This window comes from Budorcas taxicolor, chromosome 1 (genome assembly GCF_023091745.1).
Source record: "Budorcas taxicolor isolate Tak-1 chromosome 1, Takin1.1, whole genome shotgun sequence".
Lineage (NCBI taxonomy): Eukaryota > Metazoa > Chordata > Mammalia > Artiodactyla > Bovidae > Budorcas > Budorcas taxicolor.
The window spans coordinates 164186331-164208111 of record NC_068910.1 but is presented as its reverse complement, the minus strand read 5'-3'; positions in this window follow the sequence as shown (position 1 = coordinate 164208111).

The following is a 21781-nucleotide window of genomic DNA, read 5'->3' as shown; positions in this document are numbered from 1 at the left end:
GGCGTGCTGCGATTCATGGGGTCGCAAAGAGTCGGACATGACTGAGTGACTGAACTGACTGACTGATGCAATATTTATCTTTCTCTTTCTGAATTACTTCATAAGCGCTAGGTTCATCCATTAGAACTGACTCAAATGCATTGCTTTTTATGGCTGAGTAATATTGCATATGTACCACAACTTCTTTATCCATTCATCTGTCAAGGGACATCTAGGTTGCTTCCCTGTTCTAGCTATTGTAAACAGTGCTGCAATGAATAATGGGATACATGTGTCTTTTTCAATTTTGGTTTCCTCAGGGTATATGCCTAGGAGTGGGATTGTGAGTCATATGGTGCTTTTATTCCTAGTTTGTTAAGGAATCTCCATACTGTCGTCCATAGTGGCTGTATCAATTTACATCCCCACCACCAGTACAAGAACATTCTCTTTCTCTTTTCTCCATTTCCTCTCCAGCATTTTTTGTTTGTGGACTTTTTGATAAAGGCCATTCTGACTGGTGTGAGGTAATATCTCATTGTAGTTTTGATTTGTATTTCTCTAATAATGAGCAATAGTTTGAGCATTCTTTGACATTGCCTTTCTTTGGGATTGGAATGAAAACTGACCTTTTCCAGTCTTGTGGCCGCTGCTGAGTTTTCCAAATTTGCTGGCTGCCGGGGGCCAGCGTGAGGAACTCTGCTGATGGCAAAGGTCATGAGGAAGGAGGCTTGGCATACGCAAAGACATGATCAAACCTCAGGAAACCCCCTGTTCCCAAGCATCTACCCCCCAAACCAGAGTCTGTTTTATGCTCTCACCTACACCTCTGACTTTACGGGGCACTCTCTCCCATCACCATTTCTCTTGGAGAAGGGGTAAACGTGCAGCTCCAAGGCAATAAAAATTCCTGGGCATGACAAGAGTGTTTCAGCTTACGGACTCCTCTGAAGGTTATCTAGCCCACCTGTATAGGTTCCTCCGGCCACAAGTGATTGTTTACAGCCTCCCAACCTAAGAGACACGAGATGTTTTAGACTTACTAAAAGGCAAATTCTTTTGGGAAATTGTCAGTATAGTGGGTTGGCTAGGAATTATATTGATGAAGGTTTTTTTCATTTGTTGTGCCAATAATTGCTGCTAATTCCCTGCCCTGGGTGTGACAAGGTTGTCTCAGGTCAAACCTCTCTGCTGACAGAGTAGTTTGTGTGACAGGATTATCCATACTCCTGCCACTACACACATGATTGTTTACTACCTCTCAACCATAAACAGCACAGAGAGTTTTGGAGTATTTTGAGAGTCTTAATTAGCATAGGGCTTTTCTCATTGTTGAGTCAGTGATTGCCACCAGGCCTCCATATCCTTAGGCACCTGGGAATATATTAATCAATGTATTTGGAATACAGAAAAGGAAATATAGTAGTTTTAAGGTGAGCAATACTAGACTTTTTGAGTTAATGAATTTTCTCTTTTGTAATAGATCACTGTACTTTGTTATAAATCACTGTGTCCTTGCTATGTAAAAATGTAACTTTATCACTATCTTAAGACTAAATAGATCTTAAGGGGAGCATTGGTGAAAGGATTTTCATTTGTTGGGCTGATGTTTGCTGTTAAATCTCCATATTCCCTGCCCTTATAATGAATATAACTAGCATATAGGAGAAATAAGTATTAACCTTTAAGCATATAGGAGAAATAAGTATTAACCTTTAAGATTAATCATGTTAACCTTGGGTTAAATAAATTCCTTTCTTGATTGTAACTCACTTCACCCTCACCCTATAGGAATGTAACTTTATTTGGAGGGTGGTGCCTGGTTTAAGAAAAAACACCCTTGGAAGAAATAAGTTTTTTGGTTATCAGAAAGAAAGGATCATAAAATGTCAGCAGGCCTCATCGCCAGAAGATGATGTAAAATCCCTAAGACCTTTTTATGTGAAGCACCTGATTTTGATAAAGGTCAGGACTGCTGACCCCCGCGTGACTCTGTATTCATCCCTATGTGTAACAAAAGGTATATAAGCAAACCCAAAAATAAAGAAATGGGATCAGTTTCCAGAAAGACTGATTCCCCCATGTCGCTTCTTTCTTGCTCCCCATTTTTCCCTTTTTCTCCACTAATATTTCCTACTACAGTATCCGTTTCTAATCTCTAAATATGTATTATTCCAAGGACGTCGACTACGTCCCCACTTTCAAATCACCCTGGATCCACCAGGGCTGGACCCCGGCAGCTGGCATATTGAATGCAGCACTTTCACAGCAGCATCTTTCAGGATTTGAAATATCTCCACGGGAACTCCATCACCTCCACTATCTTTGTTCATAGTGATGCTTTCTAAGGCCCACTTGACTTCACATTCCAGGATATCTGGCTCTAGGTAAGTGATCACACCATCCTGATTACGTGGGTCATGAAGCTCTTTTTTGTACAGTTCTTCTGTGTATTTTTGCCACCTCTTCTTAATATCTTCTTCTTCTGTTAGGTCCATCCATTTTCTGTCCTTTATCAAGCCCATCTTTGCATGAAATGTTCCCTTGGTATCTCTAATTTTCTTGAAGAGATCTCTAGTCTTTCCCATTCTGTTGTTTTCCTATATTTCTTTGCATTGATCGCTGAGGAAGGCTTTCTTATCTCTTCTTGCTATTCTTTGGAACTCTGCATTCAGATGCTTATATCTTTCCTTTTCTCCTTTGTTTTTCACTTCTCTTCTTTTCACAGCTATTTGTAAGGCCTCCTCAGACAGACATTTTGCTTTTTTGCATTTCTTTTCCATGGGGATGCTCTTGATCCCTGTCTCCTGTACAATGTCATGAACCTCCACCCATAGTTCATCAGGCACTCTGTCTATCAAATCTAGTCCCTTCAATCTATTTCTCACTTCCACTGTATAATCATAAGGGATTTAATTTAGGTCATACCTGAATGGTCTAGTGGTTTTCCCTACTTTCTTCAATTGAAGTCTGAATTTGGCAATAAGGAATTCATGATCTGAGCCACAGTCAGCTCCTGGTCTTGTTTTTGTTGACTGTATAGAGCTTCTCCATCTTTGGCTACAAAGAATATAATCAGTCTGATTTTGGTGTTCATCATCTGGTGATGTCCATGTGTAGAGTCTTCTCTTGTGTTGTTGGAAGAGGGTGTTTGCTATGACCAGTGCATTTTCTTGGCAAAACTCTATTAGTCTTTGCTCTGCTTCATTCCATATTCCAAGGCCAAATTTGCCTGTTACTCCAGGTGTTTCTTGACTTCCTACTTTTGCATTCCAGTGCCCTATAATGAAAAGGACATCTTTTTTGGGTGTTAGTTCTAAAAGGTCTTGTATGTCTTCATAGAACTGTTCAACTCCAGTTTCTTCAGCGTTACTGGTTGGGGCATAGACTTAGATTACTGTGATATTGAATGGTTTGCCTTGGAAATGAACAGAGATCATTCTGTCGTTTTTGACATTGCGTCCAAGTACTGCATTTTGGACTCTTTTGTTGACCATGATGGCTACTCCATTTCTTCTAAGGGATTCCTGCCTGCAGTAGTAGATACAGTGGTCATCTGAGTTAAATTCACCCATTCCAGTCCATTTCAGTTTGCTGATTCCTAGAATGTTGGCGTTCAACTTGCCATCTCCTGTTTGACCACTTCCCACACTAATAAAGTAATGCTCAAAATTCTCCAAGCCAGGCTTCAGCCATATGTGAACCATGAGTTTCCTGATGTTCAAGCTGATTTTAGAAAAGGCAGAGGAACCAGAGATCAAATTGTCAACATCGGCTGGATCATTGAAAAAGCAAGAGAGTTACAGAAAAAAAAAAAAAAAAAACATCTATTTCTGCTTTATTGACTATGCCAAAGCCTTTGACTGGGTGGATCACAATAAACTGGAAAATTCTGAAAGAGATGGGGATACCAGACCACCTAACCTACCTCTTGAGAAACCTATATGCAGGTCAGGAAGCAAGAGTTAGAACTGGACATGGAACAACAGACTGGTTCCAAATAAGAAAAGGAGTACGTCAAGGCTGTATATTGTCACCCTGCTTATTTATCTTATATACAGAGTACATCATGAGAAACGCTGGGCTGGAAGAAGCACAAGCTGGAATTAAAATTGCCAGGAGAAATATCAATAACCTCAGATATGCAGATGACACCACCCTTATGACAGAAAGTGAAGAGGAACTAAAAAGCCTCTTGATAGTGAAAAAGGAGAGTGAAAAAGTTGGCTTAAAGCTCAACATTCAGAAAACGAAGATCATGGCATCCGGTCCCATCACTTCATGGGAAATGGATGGGGAAACAGTGGAAACAGTGTCAGACTTTATTTTGGGGGGGCTCCAAAATCACTGCAGATGGTGATTGCAGCCATGAAATTAAAAGACGCTTACTCCTTGGAAGAAAAGTTATGACCAACCTAGATAGCGTATTCAAAAGCAGAGACATTACTTTGCCGACTAAGGTCCGTCTAGTCAAGGCTATGGTTTTTCCAGTGGTCATGTATGGATGTGAGAGTTGGACTGTGAAGAAAGCTGAGCGCCGAAGAATTGATGCTTTTGAACTGTGGTGTTGGAGAAGACTCTTGAGAGTCCCTTGGACTGCAAGGAGATCCAACCAGTCCATTCTAAAGGAGGTCAGTCCTAGGTGTTCTTTGGAGGGAATGATGCTAAAGCTGAAACTCCAGTACTTTGGCCACCTGATGCAAAGAGTTGACTCATTGGAAAAGACTCTGATGCTGGTAGGGATTGAGGGCAGGAGGAGAAGGGGATGAAAGAGGATGAGATGGCTGGATGACATCACTGACTCAATGGGTGTGAGTCTGAGTGAACTCCGGGAGTTGCTGATGGACAAGGAAGCCTGGCATGCTGCAATTCATGGGGTCGCAAAGAGTCAGACATGACTGAGCAACTGAACTGAACTGAACTGAGCTCTTCTCTAAATGTTTCACAGAATTCTCCTGTGAAGCCATCTGGTCCTGGGCTTGTATTTTTTGGAAGATATTTGATCACAGCTTTATTTTCAGTGCTTTGTAATTGGGTTGTTCATAATTTCTATTTTTCCCTGGTTCAGTCTTGGAAGATTGAACTTTTCTGAGAATCTGTCCATTTCTTCCAAGTTACCCATTCTGTTGCCATACAGTTGTTCATATTAGTGTACACCTTTGTATTTCTCCATCGTCTGTCGTAACCACTCCTTTTTCATTTCAAATTTTGATTTGATTATTCTCTCTTTTTTTCTTGAGTCTGGCTAAAGCTTTGTCAATTTTGTTTATCTTCTCAAAGAACCAACTTTTAGTTTTGTTCATCTGTACGATTGTTTCTTTCATTTCTTTTTCATTTATTTCTGCTCTGATCTTTATGATTTATTTCCTACTGCTAATTTGGGGGGGGGGGGGGGTTGTTCTTCTTTTTCCAGTTGTTTTAGGGGTAAAGTTAAGTTGTCTATTTTGCTTGTTTCTTGAGGTAGGATTGTATTGCTACAAATTTCCCTCTTAGAACTGCTTTTGCTGCATGTCATAGGTTTTGAGTTGTTGTGTTTTCATTGTCACTTATTTCTAGAAATTTTTTTGATTTCCCTTTTGATTTCTTCAGTAACCTGCTAGTTATTTAGAAATGTATTGTTTAATCTTTATGTGTTTGCATTTTTTATAGCTTTTTTTTTTCTTGTAATTGATATCTAGTCTCAAAGCATTGTGGTTGGAGAAGAAGCTTGATATGATTTCAATTGTCTTAAATTTACTGAGGTTTGATTTGTGACTCAAGATGTGGTATATCCAGGAGAATGTTCCATGTGCACTAAAGAAGACTGTGTGTTCTTCTGCATTTGGAAGGAATGTCCTGAAGATATCAATGAGATCCATCTCATCTAATGTATCATTTAAGGCTTGTGTTTCCCTATTAATTTTCTGTTTTGATGATCTTTCCATTGGTGTGAGTGGGGTCTTAAAGTCTCCTACTATTATTGTGTTACTGTCAATTTCTCTTTTTATGTCTGTTAGTGTTTGTCTTATGTATTGGGGTGCTCCTATGTTGATTGCAACGATATTTACATTTGTTATGACTTTCTCTTGGACTGATGCCTTGATCATTATGTAGTATCCTTCCTTATCTCTTGTTATATTTTTTATTTTAAGGTTTATTGTGTCTGATATGAGGATTGCTACTCCAACTTTCTTTTGCTTTCCATTTGCATGGAATATATTTTTTCATCCTCTCACTTTCAGTCTGTAGGTGTCTTTAGGTCTGAAGTAGGTTTCTTTTAGACAGAATATATATGGGTCTTGTTTTTTTATCCATCCAGCCAATCTGTGTATTTTGGTTGGAGCATTTAATCCATTTACATTTAAAGTAATTATAGATATATATGTTCCTATTGCAATTTTCTTAATCGTTTGGGGTTTGATTTTGTAGATCATTTTCTTCTCTTGTATTTCTTGACTATACAAGTCCCTTTAATAATTGTTGTAAAGCTGGTTTGGTGGTACTGAATTGTTAACTTCTGCTTGTCTGAAACGTTTTTAATTTCTCCATCAATTCTGAATGAGAGCCTTACCAGGTAGAGTAATCTTGGTTGTAGATTTTTCCCTTTCAGTACTTTAAATATATCCTGCCATTCCCTTCTGGCCTGCAGAGTTTCTGCTGAAAGATCAGCTGTTAAACGTATGGGGTTTCCCTTGTATGTTGCTTGTTGCTTTTCCCTTGTTTCTTTTAATTTTCTTTCTTTGTGTTTAATCTTTGTTAGTTTGATTAGTATGTGTCTTGGCGTGTTTCTCATTGGGTTTATCCCATATTGGACTCTTTGCACCTCTTGGACTTGATTGACTATTTCCTTTTCCATACTGGGGAAATTTTCAACTATAATCCCTTCAAAATTTTTCTCATACCCTTTGTTTTTCTCTTCTTCTCCTGGTATAATTCGAATGCGGGTTTGTTTGATTTTGTCCCAGAGGTCTCTGAGACTATCCTTAGTTCTTTTTATTCTTTTTACTTTATTCTGCTCTTCAAAAGTTATTTCCACCATTCTATCTTCCAGCTCACTGATTCGTTCTTCTGCTTCAGATATTCCAGTATTGACTCCTTATAGAGTATTTTTAGTTTCAGTAATTGTGTTGTCTCTGTGTATTTATTCTTTAATTCTTCTAGGTCTTTGTTAATTGATTCTCACATTTTCTCCATTTTGTTTTCAAGGTTTTTTATCATCTTTACTATCCTTATTCTGAATTCTTTTTCAGGTAGTTTGCTATTTCCTCTTCGTTTATTTGGACTTCTATATTTCTAGTTTGTTCCTTCATTTGTGCAGTATTTCTCTGTCTTTATTTTTTTTTAAACTTATTGTGTTTGAGGTCTCCTTTTTGCAGTCTTCAAGGTTGAATCCTTTCTTCCTTTTGGTTTCTGACCCCACTAAGGTTGGTGCAGTGGTTTGTTTAAGCTTCGGATCAGATGAGACTTATGCTGAGTTTTTGTTGTTGTTGTTGTTTTGTTCTTCCTCTGATGGGCAAGGCTGAGTGAGATAGTAATCTGGTCGGTTGATGATTGTGTTTGTATTTTTGCTTTGTTTGTTGTTTGGATGAGGCATCCTGCACAGGTTGTTACTGGTGGTTGGTGATGCCAGGTCTTGTATACAAGTGGTTTCCTTTGTGGGAGTTCTTATTATTTGATACTTCCAAGGGTTAGTTCTCTGGTAATCTAGGGTCTTGGAGCCAGTGCTCCCACTTCATAGGCTCAGGGCTTGATTTCTGGTCAGGAACGATGATTCCACAAGTGGTGTATTATGGCATTAAATGAGATTAAAACACATACCCAAAAATGAGAAACCAAAGATGAACTCCAGACAAATGGCAGTTACAAAAGCATGCACATAATAATTAAAATAATGAAATATATACATATACATCCATAAGCAAAATCAAAACAGTTCAACAAAAATAAAGTACAATAGATTGACCCAGTGAACAAAGGAAACAAAAACTTATATCTACCAGTTAAGAACAAAACTAACTGGAAAACACAAACTGGAAAACAAAACTAAAGCAAGGTGCCAACTGGGGGATAAAGCTATGAAAACAAAAGTAACAAATATGTTGAGAGGAAAGGAAAGAAAGAAAGAAAGAATAGATATGTAAAGCTAAATAGAGGTAGATAAAGAAGATTCATATGCATTAATGAAGGGGAGAAGAACAGGAAGAAAAGCAAACAAAAGAATAAATGTAGAAAAAATAATAATAGGTTTAAAAATTTAAAATTAAAAAAGAAAAGAAAAAAGGAAGAGGAAAGAAAAAAAAAGAAAACTCCACAGAACTGCAAAAGACCAAAGTAGAGGCAGAAGTTTATAACAACAATAAAAAGCGTGATTGAAAAACAAACAAACTCAAAAGCTTAATTAGATTTCATAGTGCCAATAAAATCAACAACTACAACACGGGGTGGAAAAGGAAAAAAGAAAAGAAAAATCTGAAAGAAACTATAGAACAAGTCAAAATATAAGAATAATAAATGTTTTTCTTGAGTCACTGCTGTCAGGATCCTTTCCCTTGTTGGGAGTCACAGCCCACCTCACCTCCCTAGGATGCCCTCCAACACTGTGCTAGTCTCTGGACCTGATGTGGGGGCAGCTCAGATTCTAATCTGGTCCTACTCCTGTGTATTCTTGCCTCCAATGCCCTGTCCACAGCTGTCAGAACTAGTGTGCTTTCTTTTGTGGGAACTCTCAATGTCCTTCTATATATTCTGTAAACAGTCTGCCTAGTTGATGATGTGACTTTAATCTGCAGCTTATACAGCTGGTGGGAAGGTTTTGGATCTTCTTCCTTAGCCGCACTGCCCCTGGGTTTCAATTGTGGTTTTATTTCCACCTCTGCATGTGGGTTGTCCACTGGGGTTTCTCCTGAGGCTGCCCTGAAGGACTTGGGTCTGCCCCAGTGAAGGCCAGGTGTGGAGGTAGTACAGCTGCTTGGGTTGCAGGGATTCTGGCAGCACCAGGTACAGGTACTCAGGGGTGTTGGTGGCTAGGGAAGCAGGAAATATAGTGCCCTGGAAGGGTATGGCAACCAATATTGGCCAATACACTCCAGTATTCTTTCCTGGAGAACCCCCCTGACAGAGAAGCCTGGCAGGCCACAATCCACAGGGTCACAGAGTGTTGGACAAGACCAATGCAAGACTTTTTTTTTTTTCCCCCTGTGGCAGCTCTGCCCCAGTGAGGGTTGAGCATGAATTTGGCACAGCTGCTTGGGTCACGGGGACTGTAGTGTCACTAAGTGTGCAGGAACACGGACTGCCTCAGCTGCTGGAGTTATGGCCCTATTAGAGTCTTTTTTGAACCTCTGGTAGCTGGCAATCAGAAGGACTCTTTTGCTACTCTTTCTCCATAGCTCCACCCATTCAGGCATTTAGAGGGCTCCCTTGCCTGGGGTCCCTTTTGTTCATCATGTCAGGCACATAGAGGGCTCCCCGAGGCTAAGGTCTTACTCTGTAGATCAACACATCAGGCCCTTAAAGGGGCACCATGGGTGGAGTCCTACTCTGTAGTTCCATGCCTCAGGCTCTTGATGGGCCAGGCTCTCTATTGTTCAGCTGCCCTTGAAGGTGTGTGGGGAGAGAGAGGCTATGGTGATGGCTCCACCCCTTATGCATGACTCAGCAAGTACTGCCTTGCTTCCATGACTGCCTGGCTTTCCTCCACAGGCATTTCCCACCTCAATCTCTTCCCATCCCTAAGCTCCAGTTCCCAGCCACTTTGCCTTCTAGGGGACCTGCATCCCAGTCCAGGGTATGTATGGCTGCGGCAAGGACTGTCTGATTCTCATTCCATTTAGGCTGCCACAGATCAGCTGTTTCACTCTCAGCCTTAAATGTTTCTCCTCTGATTCAGACAACTGCCCTGATGTGGGGATCAGATCCCTGCTTTAGTTCCTTCACCCACTGAGGGCAGGTCCAGTTCTAGTAACACTCCTGTTTCTCTCCCGAGTTCCTTCATCCTACCGAGTTTTGTGTGGTTCTATATATTATTTTCCACTGGTCAGGTACTCCTGTCCACTCTCAGCTGGTGTTCTGCATGAACTTCTGTGTCTGAAGGTGTATTCCTGATGTATCCGTGGAGAGAGATGTACTCCACGTACACCTACTCCTCAGCCATCTTATTCACTCTCATGTATTTTTTAATTGTATTAATTCTCTGTTGCCCTTCCTAGATCAGTATCTGCTCTGGAGTCATGCTCTGCAGTCAGTCTATCCTGTAATTACATATAGGATTGTATAGCTATTCTGTTTCCTTTTCTGGTAGGACAAAAAAAAAAAAACAAAACACGGGACTGAGATGCGACAGTACTTGAAATAGTTATCCACGTTATACACATATCTCTGCGATGTACCTATTCCACAGTGTCATATACTCTTGGTTTTTCATCTCATTTATTTGTTTTTGTTTTTGTAATCTTTAACTAGGGGCTTCACTAATGGCTCAGCGGGGAAAGAATCTGCCTGCAGCACAGGTGACACAGGAGACATGGTTTCGATCCCTGGGTTGGGAAGGTCCTCTGGAGGAGGAAATGGCAACCCAATCCAGTATTCTTGCCTGAGAAAATTCCAAGGACAGAGGAGCCTGGTGGGTTACAGTCCATGAGGTCACAAAGAGTCAGACATAACTGAACATATGGCACAATCTTTAACTATCTCATGTCAATGTGGCTTATGTACATGTATGCTAGGGGTCTGTAAGCATTTTGGCTTTAAGTTATCTACATGTAAAAAATCACACTTTTAAGATAATTTTAAATATTTAAAGGTTTTTTTCATACTAGAGGAAAAAAAGAACAATTTTAAAAATAATTGTATTAATTCAGTTTAAAATGGCAATAATATGGGAATTTCCTGGTAGTCCAGTGGTTGGAACTCCATGCTCCTGATGCTGGGGGCCTCAGTTCCATCCCTGGTATAGGGAGCTGAATCCCATATGCTGAAACTAAAGATCCCACATGCTGCAACAAAGATCAAGCACTCCATGTGCAGAAACTGAGACCCAGGTCAACCAACTAAATAAATAAATGTTTTTACAAAATAAGTAAAATGACAATAAACATCTACGATGTGTTACATAGTATATTTTTATTTTAAAAAACTGTTCTCCAAATTTTAAAACTACAGGAAAGAGAAGCATATCATTACATTATTCATACCTCTTTTATATCTCATCTAATAGAAGACAGCTATAGTTTTGCATCTGTCTGGTTCAGTCTGTTGCAGTATTATATCATTTGTCCACATCCCACGGAATTTTCACTGTACATGCATGAGAGACTGAGGGTGAAATGGGCAAATAACTTCATAATGTTGTTATGAAAATAGCTTGAACTCATGTAGTCTCAGTTGCTCCCAAGGATTCCCAGACCATACTTTGAAAAGTACAGCCAAACACTAAAAAATTACAATATTAAGAGTCAAAACATAAAATATAAAACAGTTTTTCAAAACCAAGATTTTGCTGTGGCTTTTAACTAATCTGAACAAATTCACATATTTGTGGCATCTTACACTACTAATTTCTGAAAGGGAAATTACTTTCTTACTTTAAATTTGCCAATGCATAATATACTTTGGTGAAATTTAAATTGAATCTGAGAAAGCTTACATAATCTATTCATATAGTGGGCTGGTTTGTTAACTTTTCATTATCAGGTAGACAGAATGAATAAATTAGCAACTTACTTTATTAAATCTCTTCAAAGATTAGCATCACTTTTTCTTTTGAATATTCCCATATAGAACTGGACTATTCTAGCATTTTTCAGTTTGATATATTTTTTACCATGCTACTGCTAAGTCACTTCAGTCATGTCCGACTCTGTGTGACCCCACAGATGGCAGCCACCAGGCTCCCCCGTCCCTGGGATTCTCCAGGCAAGAACAGTGGAGTGGGTTGCAATGCAGGAAAGTGGAAAGTGAAAAGTGAAACGGAAGTCGCGCAGTTGTGTCCGACTCTTCGTGACCCCATAGACTGGGCTCCTCCATCCATGGGATTTTCCAGGCAAGAGTACTGGAGTGGGGTGCCATTGCCTTCTCTGATTTTTTTACCATATATAAGTATATATTATTTATATATATATTTATATATATACACACACTCCTGGTACAAGAAGTACATAAATAAATATACTAATCAAAATTGAATTGCAGAATTCTATGTATGGATGTAAGAGTTGGACTGTGAAGAAGGCTGAGCGCCAAAGAATTGATGCTTTTGAACTGTGGTGTTGGATAAGACTCTTGAGAGTCCCTTGGACTGCAAGGAGATTCAATCAGTCCATTCTGAAGGAGATCAGCCCTGGGATTTCTTTGGAAGGAATGATGCTAAAGCTGAAACTCCAGTACTTTGGCCACCTCATGCGAAGAGTTGACTCATTGGAAAAGACCCTGATGCTGGGAGGGATTGGGGGCAGGAGGAGAAGGAGATGACAGAGGATGAGATGGCTGGATGGCATCACTGACTCGATGGACATGAGTCTGAGTGAACTCCGGGAGTTGGTGATGGACAGGGAGCCCTGGCATGCTGCGATTCATGGGGTCGCAAAGAGTCGGACACGACTGAGCGACTGAACTGAACTGAACTGAACTGATACATCTCTAAAAGGAGAATATATTCTGTGATTTAGTGTATTTGAGAAAATTCAAATATCCCAACTTCCAAATTATCTTTCTTCAATAATCTCTAGATAATCTGATCAAACTCAATTTCATCTGTTAACAATCTCTTGAAAATGCACCAGAGTCAAACTCACTTAATCATATTCTGTCTGTTCTTAGGTGATTAGTTCCACACTAAATTTGATATTTACAAAGGTATCTAAAGTTCCCTTCTTGTTCGTTTCTCCACTCTGGGCATGCACACTCTTCAAGGTGATGTTAAAGGTCAGGAAATAGCCTGAGAAGTAGCCTATCTGGATTGCAGTGAAATTGCAGGAGATATGGAGGAAAAATATGTATCTACATATTCTCTGTTGAATTCTAGACTTTTTTTTCCAAAGTGGAGACAAGATGAGAAAATATGGATATAAAACTAAATAAATAACTATTTATATTGACTTTAACTATCAGCAGGGAAAACAGTGTAAGAAGTTTCCAGTTCTTTGAAGACTTAACCCTTTCACACGTAAATCACATTCTTCCCTTTCATGTTATTATTTTCTGAATCTTAACTGAATTTCCTGTCTTTGGCTTTGAAAATATCAAGCTGATCTGCAAGTAATTTTAGAGCTGCTAGAATGAAACTCAAATCTCTTTAAAGGCAGGCAGCAAAATATAATAACAATATTAACAATGCCCAGCATCTAATCAGAATCACTACATGTGCAAAGAAGCAGAAAATGTCCTCTGTCAATTAAAAGAAAATCAACCAATGGAAAAGTAGACCCTAAAATAATAGTGAATAGGACTGACAAGGACTCAAAATAGCTTTTATAAACATATTTAAAGATTTAAAGGGAATCCTAAATAAAAACTGGAGAAAAATTGAAGACTTTCAAGCATAATTTTATTTATTTATGGCTGTGCTGGGTCTTTGTTGCTGTGTGGATTTTTCTCTAGTTGCAGTAAGTGGGTCTTCTCTGTTGTGGTGTGTGAGCTTCTCATTGTGATGGCTTCTCTTTTGGAGTACAGGGTCTACAGCGTGTAGACTCAGTAGCTGCAGCTCTGGGGCTCTAGAGCACAGCCTCAGTAGTTGCAGTGGACAAGCTTAGTTGCTCTGAGGCATGTGGGATCCTCCCAGATCAGGAATCAAACCCATGTCACCTGCATTGGCAAGCAGACTCTTTACCACTGAGCCACCAGGGAAGCCCGGAAAATATTTTTTTAAATGAAACTTTTAGAGCTAAAAATTGTAGTAAAAAATTCACTGGATGGAATTCAATGAAGATTAGATTCTGCCGAACAAAAATTTATTGAACTTTAAAGACATTAAAATAGAATCTATGCACGCTAATTTATAAAGAAAAACATAAAGCCACAGTGTCTTGTGGAGTGATGTAATGCAGTTAACCTACAGGCAGTGGAAGTCCAGAAGATGTGGGGAGAGAAAAAAAAATGCTTGGAAAAATAGTGGTCAAAAAGTCCAAATTTGATGTTAATCCATGAATCCAATAAGGACAACAACCCCAAGCAGAAGGAATCCAGTGAAGATAATATCACAGCCCATTGTAATTAAATAGCTGAAAAGCAAGTAGAAAACAAGGTCATATCACGTAAAGGGAACTCTTTAATTGTGGATTTCTCAACCACACTAACTGTGAGAATTAAATGTCTGTGTTTAACCTACCCAGTCTACGGCGTTTCATTGATGCGGCCTGAGCTAAGATACACCACCACAGAGATGGAGTTACTAAAGAGGCTGAGTCTCGTACAGTCATGAGAGCTCTATATCAGCTGGGGACTGACAACCTCCAGCCTGCTTTGATCTGATACAGAAATAAATTTTTGTCATTTTAAGTTACTTTTTTGGAAACAATATTATTCATAGTCAAAAAATTCTACTTTATACAATTATCTATAATTTGGGGGCCCTCATACAGTCTGATAAGGCAAATATATACCTGAATTGGTGACTCTAACCACCTGACCTGCCTCTTGAGAAACGTATATGAAGGTCAGGAAGCAACAGTTAGAACTGGACATGGAACAACAGACTGGTTCCAAATAGGAAAAACAGTATATCAAGACGGTATATTGTCACCCTGCTTATTTAACTTCTATGCAGAGTACATCATGAGAAATGCTGGACTGGAAGAAGCACAAGCTAGAATCAAGATTGTCAGAAGAAATATCAATAACCTCAGATATGCAGATGACACCACCCTTATGGCAGAAAGTGAAGAGGAACTAAAAAGCCTCTTGATGAAAGTGAAAGTGAAGAGTGAAAAGTGAAAAAGTTGGCTTAAAGCTCAACATTCAGAAAACGAAGATCATGGCCTCCGGTCCCATCACTTCATGGGAAATAGATGGGAAAACAGTGGAAACAGTATCAGACTTTATTTTTGGGGGCTCCAAAATCACTGCAGATGGTGATTGCAGCCATGAAATTAAAAGATGCTTACTCCTTGGAAGAAAAGTTATGACCAACCTAGATAACATATTCAAAAGCAGAGACATTACTTTGCCAACAAAGGTCCGTCTAGTCAAGGCTATGGTTTTTCCAGTGGTCATGCATGGATGCGACAGTTGGACTGTGAAGAAAGCTGAGCGCCGAAGAATTGATGCTTTTGAACTGTGGTGTTGGAGAAGACTCTTGAGAGTCCCTTGGACTGCAAGGAGATCCAACCAGTCCATTCTAAAGGAGATCAGTCCTGGGTGTTCTTTGGAAGGACTGATGCTAAAGCTGAAACTCCAGTACTCTGGCCACCTGATGCGAAGAGTTGACTCATTGGAAAAGACTGATGCTGGGAGGGATTGGGGGCAGAAGGAAAAGGGGACGATAGAGGATGAGATGGCTGGATGGCATCACTGATTCGATGGACGTGAGTCTGAGTGAACTCTGGGAGTTGGTGATGGACAGGGAGGCCTGGCATGCTGCGATTCATGGGGTCCCAAAGAGTCAGACACGACTCAGCAACTGAACTGAACTGAACTGAACAATCTTCTTTAATTATTTGGATTTGATGAGCCTTCACTAAGCAACCCAGAGAAGCAATGGCAACCCACTTCCGTACTCTTGCCTGGAAAATCCCATGGATGGAGGAGCCTGGTAGGCTGCAGTCCATGGGGTTGCAAAGAGTCGGACATGACTGAAGTGACTTAGCAGAAGCAGCAGCACTGAGCAACCACCAGTATGCAGCAGACTCCTAAATCCTATGGGAAACAAATATGAATGAAATTTCATTACGTGCAATTAAAACATGCAACTCTTCCTGGACCCATTGTTATCTGAACAACTCAATAATTTTGATGATACAGGGAAGAATTTTGGTGGGAAGAAGTAGACATCAAGAGAGACTTGGATGGCTGTTTTAGGAAAGGAACTATTTGGACTAAATCTTGAAGCACAACTAGACCTTCGACAGATTTTGCAAGAAGGGAGAGAAAAGCATTTCTAGGCAGAGGAGGTATCCTTTAGTATCCATTAGTAGATACCACCCAAGATGAGAGATTGTAGAAGTGCTGGATGACCAAGCACAGATGAGTGAAGATTAGTCTAGAAATCTGGTGTTAGTTTATAAGAGACTTTAAATATTGGCTGCAGTCTTGCATTCATTCTTCATGCAATGAGGAATCATCACCTTTGCAATTTATTTACCTTCTTTCATTTGGATTTTAATGTAATCTTTTGCCATTGACCTCTTTCTTCCTTAAATCATGTGTTCTCGTGGTTCCTTTCTGATCATACTGATTATTAGGTCATTCTGAGTATAGCAGAAAAAAGTAAAAATAAAAGATCATAGAAGAGAAGCAAGTATATCCTATTTCAGTGGTTCTCAAAGTATGGTTTCCAGACCAGCAGCATCAGCACCATCTGAAAACTTGTTAGAAATGTAAATACTTAGGACTCAATCCAGACCTCCCAAATCAGAAACCCTGGAGGCAGGAACCAACAATCTGGTTTGACAAGGGTTCCAGATGATTCTGATGCAATCGAAGTGTGAGAAGTACTAGCTTAGTAATTAAAAGTGAGGTCTGGAGTCAGAGAAGCCAGAAATTGTGTGTCCAACTTTTTGACACCGTGGACTGTAGCCTGCCAGGCTCCTCTGTCTATTGGAATTTTCCAGGCAAGAAAACTGGAGTGGGTTGCCATTTCCTTCTCCAGGAGATCTTCCCCACCCAGAGACAGAACCCAAGTTTCTTGCATCTCCTGTGTCTCCTACATTGGCAGGTAGATGTATTAGAAGTCAAATACCAGTTCTGTTATTTATACTCCACATGTGCCCTAGAGCAAAGTGTCTTAATATTTTGATTTTAATTTTATCATTTTACAAAGGGTGAAAGAAAAATATGAGGATTATGTAAGATATTGTGTATACATTACTTAGTGATAGTAAGATCTCTGTGAGTATAAGCTCTCAATTATAAAACAAACTTAATCGCCAGAAATGTTTTTTCCTATATATTTTCATGGACACAAAGAATATGAATAATGTGATACAAACCATGACAAGCTGAAGAATGCAAATATAATATGCATATTATTATCCAGAATAATGTGTATTTATCTCCAAAAATGATTGTTGAGATCTAATACTTGCAAATTTTTTTTGTCATTTTCTCTGAAGCATTGAGCACATGCTTTTAAGTTATCATTTGCAAGCAAGCAAAGGATGCCTACTTTTTATATTAGTCAAAAACCTTTTCAGGACAAATCTTTAAAGATACCCTCAACCCCCAGCCCCTATCTCCACCACACACACACACACACACACACACACACACACACACACACACAGAGTAACTAGGAGGTAAAGGTTGCTTTTTTACTAAGAGAGTTGTGTGGCAGCCAGAAAAGCACCCCATTAGTGAGCTTTCTGTATTTTATATACTTTTCTCTCTTTTGGTAAAGATACACTTTTATCACAGGGATGAGGAATTCGCTAGAGAAAATGTGCTGGATAATTCCTGAGTTTTTTCATGAATCAGGCAAAATGAAATAGCATTCCAGAATATTGTCTTACCAAGTCTCAAGCGCCAGGATGAGAAAATATACACTACAAGTTAACACATGGAACGTATGTATTGAAAACATTATATTATTTTTGTGAGTTCTATCTACCTACTTAACATGGCTTAGCATTGTACGGTGTATTTCTTGCCCCTAATACAGTGTGGGAATCTCTGGTCAAGGATGATATAACAGAGAATAGAATGGTTGTGATCTATGCAATCATTCAGGGACGCAGGCTGACAGAGATAAGCCATCTCCCAGATGTCTTCTAAGGTTTTCATTTTCATCCTAAGAGTTGATATGCAGAAAACAGGGTGGACAGAAGAGAAAGATAAGTAGGCAAACTTGCTTCCTAATCATTGTGGCCAGAGGGAACAGGTGACATTTCTGCTCATATTCCACTTGGGGTGTGTGTGTGTGTGCATGCACGCTTAGTTCTCAGTCATGTCTGACTCTTTGCAATTCCGTGGATTGTAGCCCATCAGGCTACTCTTTCCATGGGATTTTTTGGATAAGAGTCCTGGAATTTTTCCATTTCCTTCTCCAGGGGAATCTTCCTGACCCAGTACTCCACCAAGTTCAAGAGAGATGTGAAATGTCATCTCTGGCTAGATACTAGGTTTGTACACACACGGTCTGCTTTCCAGCTTATCACAAGCAACAGTTTACCAAAGAGTTCCACAGCTTAACAAACTCTGCTGCTTTCAGCCTGCTATGTCTGTGTTGTTGTTGTTTTTGCAATTTCAAGTTACACCACATGCTTTCTCTACTTTGTAGAATCACCACTTTAAAAGTACCAAATCAACCCTCACCATTGTCACTAACAACCTAACTCCAGGTTGTTACTGGACCTGAAAATGGAACTAACTCTTGCTTACATGAGTCCCAAGCTGGTATTTTTGGTTGGCTTTGGACCCAGCAGCAAGGTCTGTAACATACGATGACAAAGGTACCCAGGCTAGCAGACCTCTGTCTTCTGTTAAATAGGACTTCTAGGGTGGCCTTGAGCATTTGCATCTAGCTGGAACAAGAGAAGACAGCAGTCAGAAACAGACTCACAAGTGACACTCACCTCCACTCAAATTCCACTAAGGAGAACTAACTACAAGGCTCCACTTCGATAAATGCAATGATAGGTGAAACGAAGTGCTCAGCTAGGCTCCCACTGTCCAGCAACATCTCAAAACCACGCTCAAAAGCCTTCACTAGAGAGGAGTCTCTGCCACAGTAGTAAGATTGTTTTATGTGCATTCTGTTTTTAAAATTTAAATCTCAAACCTATGAAGAAAAAATTTTATCATTTTTATAACCTATCTGAAAAAGAACGAATATCCATATATGAATAACAGAATCACTTTACTGTACACCTAAACCTAATAAAGTTGTAAATCAACTATACTCCAATAGAATTATAAAAAGAAATAAGTATAAATAGTTAAAGATAGTATCATGAACCAAATCTCTAGTGCATCCTGGATTTCTGCTTCATTTATGCAAAAACACTGCTTATAGAAACAATGTTGACTCAAAAGACATAATTCCAAACGTGTCTTTGTAGAGAAATCCTGAAATTTACAAACATAGGACTTTGGAATAAGGAACTTAAATAGGATTCGTCCAACCCTTCACTGTACAAACGAGGACACTGAAGTTCCAGAAAATTGAGATGACAGGCCAAAAATATAATGTTAGTGAAAAATATATCATCTTTCATTTCCTTTATATTATAACATTAAGGTGGTCACTTGAGGCATCAAAAAAGAGACGGAAACTAGATTTTTGATCTCTTAAATTTCGGGTTCAGATTAAGAGATGATCACACAAGGAGCCAGAAAAAAAGTAGCTGAGTCAGTAAAGAACCTGCCTGCAACCCAAGAGACCCAGATTAGAATCCTGGGTCAGGAAGATCCGCTGGAGAAGGAAATGGCAGTATTCTTGCCTGAAGCATCCCATGGACAGAGGAGCCTGGCAGGCTACAGACCATGGAGTTGCAAGAGTTGGACACAACTTAGTGATTAAACCACAGGGAGAAACAGTGCTCTTACGAGCAGACTTTCAGTAGACCCCCTTTCCCACCCTAAGCATGGAGTTGGCCTCAGGACGCACATCTCAACTTACCCCATATAGGGTGTATCTGATGCCATCCTGAGAGAAAATATCTTCTTTACAGAGGTCCAAAACACTGGCTTCTAATAAAACTTGCCCTAAAGTTTTCTCTGTATCTTTCAAGGTTTCCAGGTTTTTATTAACCAATTCAAGAGACTTCTCTAAACCTCACCCCTGAAATAGAAATTGTTTATTGTCTCAGACCTTTGATCTCCCAGGTCCCATTTCCTAATGTAATAGATTCTGTGCTCTAAAATATCCCATGTATTATAACTGTGTGAAGTCAATGAAACCTAATTCCTAATAACTTTGAAATTATATCATATATATGATATATTAAGCTTATATATATATAATGTATTAGGCTTTTATAAGAGTTATTAATTTGAAAATATTTTTATCCCACATATATTGTATACTGTTGTGAATTTTAATGGTTTCATATAGCTTGGCAGAGAAAATTATTTCATACTTACTTTATTTCATAAATAAATAAATACACATATATATATTATAAATACATTCCAGACACTTCTAACCTTTGTAATATGTAACTATAACAACCACTGAGTTAACTGCAATGAAGGTGAAGACTAAGGTTTTAATCTTAGAAGTGCTCTGGCAACTATGTGCAGAATGGGGAAAGGAGATATTTTAAGCTTGAGTCCACACCAAAAGGCTACTCTCTTTTATAAGGAGATTAAACCATCTCCTTTTGTAAGGCAAGTAATGCCTACCAGATGTAGAGAATGAAATTGGCAGAGAAAACAGCAACATTGCAAAGTTGGACTCCACAGTGGGAAAACCGAGGCAGACATTTAACAGATCTTACTTAAGAGAAGCGTATATATTAGGAACATATTATGAAAACGTATACTTAAAGTGAAACCTGGACAATCACTTTATTACATTACTTGATGTTATAAATTCCTTGCTATTTCATTATCCGACTTTATTTTTTCCACTGGTTTACTATGTTTCTACCACTGGTAAATTGTCAGTTTGATCAGGTCAGAGACCTTGTCAGTTTTGTTTACTGGTTTACCCCGGTGGTTCAGTAGTAAAGACGCCTCCTGCAATGCAGGAGACAAGTTTGATCCCTGGGTCAGGAAGATCCTCTGGAGAGAGAAATGGCAGCCTGCTCCAGTGTTCTTGCCTGGGAAATCCCTTGGACAGAAGAGCCTGGCGGGCTACAGTCCATGGGGTCACAAAGAGTTGGAGACAACTGTGCCTGGAACATAGAAGCTCAGTAAGTATTTGTGGAAGGGATGAATGAATCTCCAGAGCAGATTAACATATAACACATGGAAGAGAATGTATAAATTTACCTAACCCAAGAAAAACACCTGAAAATAAAACTACTATCCTCTTAATAGTGTACTATGCTCTTCTTCCTAAATTAAGGAAACATATTTTTAAATCAGTTCCATGATGAAGAACAAACTTGTGATATATCACTAACATATATATTAGCATTCACTGTGTTATATCTAAGTAAGATGCAATTTACAGTCTAGGAAAGCTAGCATTACTTTTGATTATGTTATGGTTTGAAGCCATCACAATTCGTTGTAAAGCTCTCTTCATATGGTCTTGAGTATTGCTCTAGGTTTTGCTACAGACGGACATCTAGACATTGGAGACCAGACAGCATGAAGTTTCAGGGGAAAATCTGCACTACTTTAAAGGACTCAATGATTATGGTCACAGTCTCCTGATACAGACAGTCCTGAGCTCAAATTTGAAATACAGTAAAGACTCCATACTTATTTGTTATGCATCCTTGACTGCTTATATTGTGCTTGAGCTTCAGTTTCTTCATCAGGAATATGGGTAATAGTAGCTCATGGATCTTTCCTGCATTTATCATAATGTCCAAAAAGTGCTGACTTCAGTCCTTGACACAAAATCAGGGCTCAACAAAGGGAAGCCATTATCATTAAACTCTGCAGAGAATTGCCAGCACAAACAAAAGGACACTTTACGTCACTAACATGAAAATAGAAAAACTGTGAAATGTTATATAAAGTCATTTGAAAGTAGTATTGTTGGGGGTATTTACATCTG